Source organism: Triticum dicoccoides, chromosome 4A, assembly GCF_002162155.2.
Source record: "Triticum dicoccoides isolate Atlit2015 ecotype Zavitan chromosome 4A, WEW_v2.0, whole genome shotgun sequence".
Lineage (NCBI taxonomy): Eukaryota > Viridiplantae > Streptophyta > Magnoliopsida > Poales > Poaceae > Triticum > Triticum dicoccoides.
The window spans coordinates 684,270,618-684,278,143 of NC_041386.1; positions in this window are offsets into that span (position 1 = coordinate 684,270,618).

The window sequence follows — 7,526 nt, forward strand, 5'->3', positions numbered from 1 at the left end:
GTGTAGCCTGTTACTGCTTTCCGTTGATCCTATTCTGATGCATAGCCTGACATTGTTGCTACACCTGTTGATACCTTACCTGCAATCCTAAATGCTTAGTATAGGATGCTAGTTTATCATCATTGGCCCTACATTCTTGTCGGTCTGCCTTGCTATACTATTGGGCCGTGATCACTCGGGAGGTGATCACGGGTATATACTATACATACATACATACTATACAGATGGTGACTAAAGTCGGGTCAGCTCGAAGAGTACCCGCGAGTGATTCACGGATTGGGGGCTGAAAGGACCTTTGTCCCGACGGCCCTCTGTGTGGATCTTTGTGGCGGAGCGACAGGGCAGGTTGAGACCGCCTAGGAGAGAGGTGGGCCTGGCCCTGTTCAGCGTTCGCGGATACTTAACACGCTTAACGAGATCTTGGTATTTGATCTGAGTTGGCTACGAGCCTATACGCACTAACCATCTACGTGGGAGTAGTTATGGGTATCCCGACGTCGTGGTATCAGCCGAAGCACTTCAGACATCAGCGACGGAGCGGCGCGCGCCGGATTGGACTGGAACGCCTGCTAGGCTAGGTCTGCTTCCGGCCGCCCACGCAACGTGCAGGTGTGCTCAGGGCGATGGGCCCAGACCCCTGCGCGCTTAGGTTTAGACCGGCGTGCTGGCCTCTCTGTTGTGCCTAGGTGGGGCTGTGACGTGTTGATCTTCCGCGGCCGGGCATGACCCAGGAAAGTGTGTCCGGCCAAATGGGATCAAGCGTGTTGGGTAAGTTGGTGCACCCCTGCAGGGAAGTTAATCTATTCGAATAGCCGTGATCTTCGGTAACAGGACGACTTGGAGTTGTACCTTGACCTTATGACAACTAGAACCGGATACTTAATAAAACACACCCTTCCAAGTTCCACAGACAACCCGGTGATCGCTTTTCTATAGGGCGACGAGGAGAGGATCGCCGGGTAGGATTATGCTACTGCGATGCTGCTGGAGATGCTACTGGAGTTGTTACTTGGAGTTGCTATTTGGAGATTCTACAGTGGAGATGCTACTTGGAGGACTTAGAAGCGTAGTCTTCGATAGGACTAGTTATCCCCCTCTTATTCTGGCATTCTGCAGTTCAGTCCACTGATATGGCCTCCTTACACATATACCCATGCATATGTAGTTTAGTTCCTTGCTTGCGAGTACTTTGGATGAGTACTCACGGTTGCTTTCTTCCCTCTTTTTTCCCCCTTTCCTTTCTTTCTGGTTGTCGCAACCAGATGCTGGAGTCCAGGAGCCAGACGCCACCGTCGTCGACGACCCCTACTACACCGGAGGTGCCTACTACTACGTGCAGCCCGCTGACGATGACCTGGAGTAGTTAGGAGGATCCCAGGCAGGAGGCCTGCGCCTCTTTCGATCTGTATCCCAGTTTGAGCTAGCCTTCTTAAGGCAAACTTGTTTAACTTATGTCTGTACTCAGATATTGTTGCTTCCGCTGACTCGTCTATGATCGAGCACTTGTATTCGAGCCCTCGAGGCCCCTGGCTTGTATTATGATGCTTGTATGACTTATTTTATTTGTAGAGTTGTGTTGTGATATCTTCCCGTGAGACCCTGATCTTGATCGTACACATTTGCGTGCATGATTAGTGTACGATTAAACCGGGGGCGTCACAGACGGGGACGGCGCGACAACGGGCGGCGGGCCGGGGGCGACGGCGCGATCGAGACGGCGACATAGTACGGGGCGGCGGCGCGAGACGGCGACGACGGGCGGCAGGGGCGTCGGTGTGCGGCGGGGCCGGCAAGGGCGGCACGCGATGGGCGACGGTGCGGCGGCGGCAGCGATATCGCGCGCGCGAAGAAGTTGGAGAAGAAGTGGTGGTCGACGAAACTGAATTTTTCGTAAGTGCCATATATATAGGAGGGGCCTTTAGTACCGATTGGAGCCACCAACCGGTACTAAAGGCCAATTTTAGTCAGGTCAAGCGGCGGGAAACGGCCGCCTTTAGTACCTGTTCATTACCCCAACTAGTACCAAAGACCCAACCATGAGTACCGGTTGGAGCCATCAACCGGTACTAATGGTTGTGCGCGGCCACCCGCGGTGGACTATGTTTAGTCCCACCTCACCGAGCGAAGGGCAGCCGCACTGGTTTATAAACCCAGCCGCGGCTGCTCCTTCGAACTCCTCTATATAGCAGACTTCTGGGCCTAACTAGGGCGCGCTGGCCTGTGAGCCTGCCGGCCCTTCTGGGCCTGAATTTGCACACCCTAGGTCTGGCAGGCCCACTGGACAGCGCCCTAACAAATTTTTATATATTATTTTTCTTTTCTGCATTATTTATTTTCTTCTATTTATTTTTGAGTAATTTTTTATATAGTTTTTTTCCTGCTTTATCTATTTTCTTCTATTTATTACTGAGTAGTTTTTTTGCTGTATTGAAGTGCCCGTGTAACAGATGAGTTCTCGTCCGAAACCTTGATACTCCAAAAGAGATTGTCCAGTTTGTACACGAAGTGCGTCTAGTTTTTTCCGTGACACTCTCTACTCTTTCGCACATGCTATGCGGGTGAAATGATGATACCATGCCAAGTTTCAACATTTTCAGAATTCATTTTGTTGTGATTTACTGTTTCACGGTCATTTAGCTCTCTAAACAAATTGGTAAATGACTGAAAAACAACAAATGATGTCAGAACGTCTTGGAAATTGATGACGTCGCTTTGAATGTTGCATACTGAATGCAAAAAAAGTCAGGAGTTCAAATAAGTTTAAAAAATGAAGTGCCTGTGTAATAGATGAGTTCTTGTCCGAAACCCTAATACTCCGAAAAAGATTGTTCAATTTGTACACGAAGTGCGTCCAGTTTTTGCCATGACTCTCTCTACTCTTTTGCACATGCTATGCGGGTGAAATGATGATACCTTCAACATTTTCAGAGTTTATTTTGTAGTGATTTTCAATTTCACGGTCATTTAGCTCTCTAAACAAATCGGTAAATGACTGAAAAAACAACAAATGATGTAAGAACATGTTGGAAATTGATGACGTCGCTTTGAATGCTGCATAATGCCGGCTCAAAAAAAGTCTGGAGTTCAAATAAGTTTTAAAAAAATGAAGTGCCCATGTAACAGATGAGTTCTCGTCCGAAACCCTGATACTCCGAAAGAGATTGTCCAGTTTGTACATGAAGTGAGTCCAGTTTTGAAGTGAGTGGCGGCCGGCGGGGGAGGACCGGCGCGGGGATTGAGGGGGAGACCTAGTGAGTGGAGAGAGTGAGGGCGTAAACGTGTAAAAATATACATCAAAAATACATTGATTATCAATGATCTTTTTGTGTATAATGTGAATTATCAATATGAGTACTCAACGGTTTAGAAACCGGTAATGACTCATATTGAGTCCACAAATTATACACATAGAGTTCAATAAAGACCAAATGCTTTTGATAGTTTGAGAAGTAACATATTTAAGGTGGTAAAAATCTTGCTAGGGGAGCAAGGTGGGACTAAAAACAGCCTGCCACAACCTCTTTACTACCGGTTCGTGGCATGAACCGATACTAAAGGTTCGGACTGAACCGTTCTAAAGATCTCCTCTCGCCTAGCCATTTGAACCGGCACTAATGGACACATTAGTGCCTTCTAAAATGCAAACCGAGACTAATGTGTCTTACATTTGACCCTTTTCTACTAGTGAGTGAAGCACCTTTATCTTATCTACCAGGCCTTTGCAGAAGCTGGGCCATATTTTTAGAAAGGAGGCCATTGACCGGGATTTATAAAGGAAGTCCTTCAAGGACTGAGTACGATACAAGGTTTTGCTGGTGATCAATGAGTGGCGCTTGCGCAAGCACCACCACCTCACCATGAGTCTGCACATTGCTAGTATTGTCTCCATGTCCTCGTCAAGCTCATGCTCCAAGGACAACGAGAGCGCCAATGTTGGCCATAGGGGAGCCCCGCCACCCTCATCCATGTTCCTTTGTCGTCATCCTCTGAAGGTGAAAATGAAGTTGAGGAGACAAGGGACGAGATCAAAACAAACCATGTGGTCGGCGAGAGTGAGAGAGATGAGAGTAGATTGAGAGAGAAGAGAATGAGATCTAGAATGAGGTGGTGCTGCTAGGAAGGAGGAAAAGAGAAAGTGTGTGTGGCAATAGGGTTTCAGGGATTAGATGCTAGTGGGATTGGAGCTAAGTTATAATCACGGACGGCCAATTGAATAATGCATTCAAAGAAATTCAGTACAAAAATCAAGAATAAGCCTTTTCTAACCCTAATATCTAGCGCCAGTTGGGGAGGTACCCCCTACGAATGATTCGTTTGCGGGGGCAGGATTAAAACAACGAAATAAATACTCCCTCCATTTTTATATACAAGGCCACTATCAAAATTAAAATTTGCAGCTATACAAGGCTACTAACACTAATCAAGACAAAATTAATGATGTTTGCCTCATGCTAGCAAAGGATGACATTAGTTATCGCTTGCATGCATGTGGGAATGAGAAGGTTGGCTTGCATGCACCTCATTAATCAACCGAAGAGGAGTGAGAGCATTGGCTTGTTGTGCTAGGAGAGAAAAACACACATTAATTAACATGACAAACAATGAGACAAGTTGGCTTACAACATTGACTTAAGCAGACATTAACTTTTGCCTTTGTAACTGTAATATGGGTTTGTGGCCTTGTATACAAAAATGGAGGGAGTACACTCCCTCGAGCGTTAGCTCCAGTGGGCTTCTAGCATGAGCTCTAGGTTGGTCTAGGGGCCGAGTTATCAGATTTTTGTTTCTTCCCTCTGGATTTTTTCGAACAAATTGCCATCAGTAGAAAAAGCATTTTTTTTCTTCCTATAGAAAAATGCAGAGAAACATAAATTTGCAAATGCTATTTAAAATTGCCATCCTCTAATTTATAAAGAATCTTTGTACAAAAGATATAGTACGGCAAGTTCATGATTCGCCGTGATGTTAAAAAACACATTTCATTCCAATTGAGTGTTACCAAATACATAACTTGCCATGATTTTATTTTTTTGTTTTAAAATAAATAAAAACCAGAGGCAGAAATTGCCATGATCAAAAGTAAGTAAAATTGCCATATGATTAAAATAAAATTGCCATGCTTTTAATAATAAAATTGCCACGCTCTTAATAATAAAATTGTCATGTCATTAAAAATGAAATTGCCACACTCTTAATAGTAAAAATTCAATAAATAAGTCATAAAAATTCCCAAAGCTTGCCATGGGAAAAAAGGGCCTGAAATTGCCATGTGTGGAAGACAAAAAAAAGTTCTGAATTTTCCATGGGATAAGGAATTTTTTTCTAAAAGTTTTCCATGTGTACAGAACAACTTAACGTGTGAACATTAAAAAATATTTAAATTTGCTATATGACAAGTTCAAATAAAAAAAACTGTCATCTATATTTATTTCCAGAAACGTTGCCATGTACCTAAACAAAACATTTTTTCCATATTTTACCACCTATAGTAAGAAAAGAAAAGAAAAGTAAAGGAGGTATGTTCGATCCCAGGTCTCCCAAGTCAAGCTTGAGGCACTAACCAATGCGGTGACTCGGTTGTGTACGAATAAAATAAGTTCGCGCAGTTTTTATTATGTGGCGAACGAGTTTCAAAAGCGTACGGGGCAAGCAACCACACATCAAGATCTGCGCGGCGCATCCAACGACAGGCAATGCATTTGCTAGGAGGAACCCAAAATCTGAAATTTGCCAGATAGCTCTTCCGTTTCTTTTTCCGTCACGGACAAGCAATTCATTAAATAGGTCTCACACGAAGGCTCGCTATGTAAGTCACGAGTTAAGGGTGTATGAAAATAAGATGTCTCCATGTCATGTATGGCTATCGGATAATTAGAGCACGCCATACTGCCCTGCTTTTCCTTTCCAAGGAAATTCTTTGTGTCGTGCTCACCTTGCTTGAACGAGCTTATACTAGAGCAATGATCCCAAAGCATTTTCTCTATATACACAAGTTTTCTTTATTAATACTCTCCATAAATAAGTTCATTCATCTCGTATGTTCTTTTTTATGGTGTTTGTCTCACATCTGAGAAGGGAGAGGCTGCAGGGGAGTAACTGACTGAAAGGGTAAACAGGCAAGGAAGCCAACTAACAGAGGATGAATTGGTGTTGAGTATTGTAATTATTAGAAAAGCTAGGATAATGTATGATATTATTCTAGTTGCTTTATACTCCAAAATGATTATGTACTCCTATATATATGCCTATAAGGCTCAAACAATACATCAACTATTTCACCAATCTTTCTCTTCTTTCTAATATGGTATCAGCTTTATCTCGATCATAAACCCTAGCCATCGCCGCTTCCGCACCCGCGGGCCGCCCTCGAGGGCCGCACCGCCCGTACCTAGGGTTCGTCCGCTGGTCATGTTGACCGACCGCCCTAGAGAGTCTTTTTTCCGAGCCCTCGCTTTAGGTTTTCTCTCTCTCGCCGGTCATCTTGAACGACGTGTTCTTTTGGGTTTTTCGATCTATACTTGATCAGTTTGTGTCGCCCGTCGCCGCTGTCTACCCCCGCCGTGTGTCTCTACTCAAACATCGGCGCGGCCGGCCGGCCCCTTCACCGACTGGCACGACAGGCAGCCCTTAACGACCGTCGTCCGCGCGTCTGCCCGTCCGTCGCCCTGACCCGGCGGCCTCGCGCGACAGGCGGCGCCTCACAACCGTCGTCCGTGCGCCTGTCCACTTGTCGATCTACGCCGGCCATCACCACCCTATCTTCGACTCAGCGCGCCCCTACACCGATCGAGTAACGGGCTAACGCTGCATTGTCCCGTCGGGCCGCACCGCCCATGCCCCGTGGTTCTCCCCGTGGCCGCACCGATCTGCATCACCGTTACGTCGCTCCTTCGGGCCATAGCGCCGCGACACATGGTCCCCGCCGTCGCCCTGAGGTCATTCCCATGGTTGCACCAACCCGCGCGCTGCCGCTGCGTCGCCCCTTCGGGCCATAGTGTCGCGGCCCGCGGTCAACTGCCGCCCCGAGGTTGTCCGCTCCAGGCCGTCCCTGAGGCTGCACCGACCCTCGTGCTGCCAATGCGTCGCCCCGTCGGTCCGTAGCGAGTGTGGCACGCGGTCCCTGCAACCTCCCTGAGGTCTTCCCTGCCGTCGCCCCGACCCGCACACTGCCGGTGCATCGCCCCTTCGGGCCCTAGCGGCGCGGCGCGGGGTCCACTCCGTCGTCCCCGCACGTCGACTTCTACGTGGTATCCGTCGCGTCACCTCCCTAGGCGTGGGAATGCCACCGTCCGCGCTGGTCCTCGTCACGCTGTCGGGTTCTTCCTCGCCTACTTCGAGCAACATCGCCGCGCTCCTAACCTAGCCGTCCACCACCGCTCTTCTTTCCGGTCCACAACGACTACCTCAACACCAGCCACCCCGTCTCGACATCGACCACAGCTTTCCTCACACGGCTACCTCAACAACGGCTGCACCACCCTACGCTCTCGGCTACATTGATATCAGCACAAAGGGCTACCGCCTTG